Here is a 2,040-nt window from a genome sequence, read left to right as displayed (position 1 = left end):
TTTGCCACCCCTAATTATACAAAAATTGACGTACGGATATTACAAGGATTAATTAGTAAAACACCATAGAGCGGAACAGCTGAAAAGCTGATACAAAAGTTATTTAGTATAATAATCGTGTATCAACCTATAAACTGCACCCTACATATAGCATAACGCATATAAAATATATAATATTTTCTTTTGAAAAAAAATAAAATTTAAATTGTGTTGGAAAAAATAATAATCCCGCCCAGAAATAAAATCCACGGCAAATAATAATAATACAAGAGAGTAACAATGACACCAACTCTTTTAATGGGGTAAAATATAATACCCGAGCGGAGCAATATAACCACTATAATATTACAACTTAGTAGTGTCAAGAGACTACTACAATTTTGAAAGAAATAACATTCTTTATTTAAAATATATCACTACAATATTACTCACACTCACTATTTATCTCATAGATTACAATCTGTGGATTACTCTCTCTAACTTCTATTGCTTCTCTCTTATTTTGGTGTAATTGAAATGAAGAATGGAGGCCTCTATTTATAGTAAGAGATGTCATCCAACTACTATAAAGTAGATAACTTGTTGTTGATTTAGTCCTATAATTTTTCAACAAAGTTAGGCACGTCCCATTTTTTTTCAACAAAGTTAGGCACTCATCCCATCCCATTTTTCTTCATTTCTTTTTTTTCCTCTTAATATGAGCCCCACAAATCTCTCCCTTAATTTTGATTTTTTTTTTCATTCCAAGACTTGATCTCAATCTCTAAAAATCCTCAAACTTAAGAGGCTTTGTAAAGATATCTGCAGCATGATCATGAGACTTCACATGTTTGAGCCTGACTTCCTTCTTGGCAATGCACTCTCTGATGAAATGATATCTTGTATCTATATGGTTGCTTCGATCATGATACACCAGATTCTTGGCAAGTGCCTGTGCAGATTTGTTATCAATATAAATCTTTGTAGCTTCAATTTGTGGGAAACTGAGCTCCTTCAATAATCTTCTTAGCCAATTAGCATGACAGGTACATGATGTTGCTGCTATATATTCGGCTTCACAAGTCGAGAGAGTAACTATGGACTGTTTCTTTGAACTCCAAGAAATAAAAGAATCACCCAAAGAAAACACAAAGCCAGTTGTGCTTTTCTATCATCAATATCTCCCGCATAATCACTATCACAAAATCCCATAAGGTTGAAATCATTAGAAGAAGAATAAAATAATCCAAAGTCAATTGTACCTTTTAGGTAATGAAGAATTCTTCTAGTGACCTTCAATTGAGTGGAGGTAGGAGCTTCAATGAAGCGGCTTACTATTCCAACCGCAAAGAGTATATCTGGCCTGGTACAAGTCAAGTACCTCAAACTTCCCACAAGACTTTTGTAAAATATGGGATTCACTCTTTCTCCTTCATCAAACTTGGATAATTTTGTCCCACTCTACATCAGTGTGTTCACGGGGTTGCAATCGAGCATGTTGAACTTCTTCAATATCTCTTTTGTATAGCTTTCTTGAGAGATAAAAATTCCATCCTCCATCTACTTCAATTCTAGGCCCAAGTAGTACGAGATGAGACCTACATCTCTCATCTCGAACACACGAGACATATCTTTCTTAAAGGCTTCAAACAAACTTGGGTTATTACCCGTGAAAATAAGATCATCAACATAAAGACAAACAAGTAAGATACCTTCATTAGTATGAATTTTAAGGTAAAGATCATATTCATGGAGACAACGAGTAAACCCATTGTCTTGAAAATACTTGTCGATGCAACTATTCCATGCTCGTGGGGCTTGCTTTAATCCATATAAAGTTTTCTTCAACCACAACACTTTATCTTCATAATTTTTGACCACAAAGCCCAATGGTTATTCAACATAGACTTCTTTTTCAAGATAGCCATTCAAAGAAGCTAACTTGACATCTAGTTGATGGATCTTCTACTTCATTTGCGCTGCCAAAGATATGAGCAAACGAATCGCCTCCATGCGGTCAACATGTGCATAGACTTCTTCATAGTCAATGCCTTGCCTTTT

The sequence above is a fragment of the Nicotiana tomentosiformis genome, chromosome 6 (genome assembly GCF_000390325.3).
Source record: "Nicotiana tomentosiformis chromosome 6, ASM39032v3, whole genome shotgun sequence".
NCBI lineage: Eukaryota > Viridiplantae > Streptophyta > Magnoliopsida > Solanales > Solanaceae > Nicotiana > Nicotiana tomentosiformis.
The sequence above is the reverse complement of the archived record's forward strand: the minus strand, read 5'-3'. Positions refer to the sequence as shown.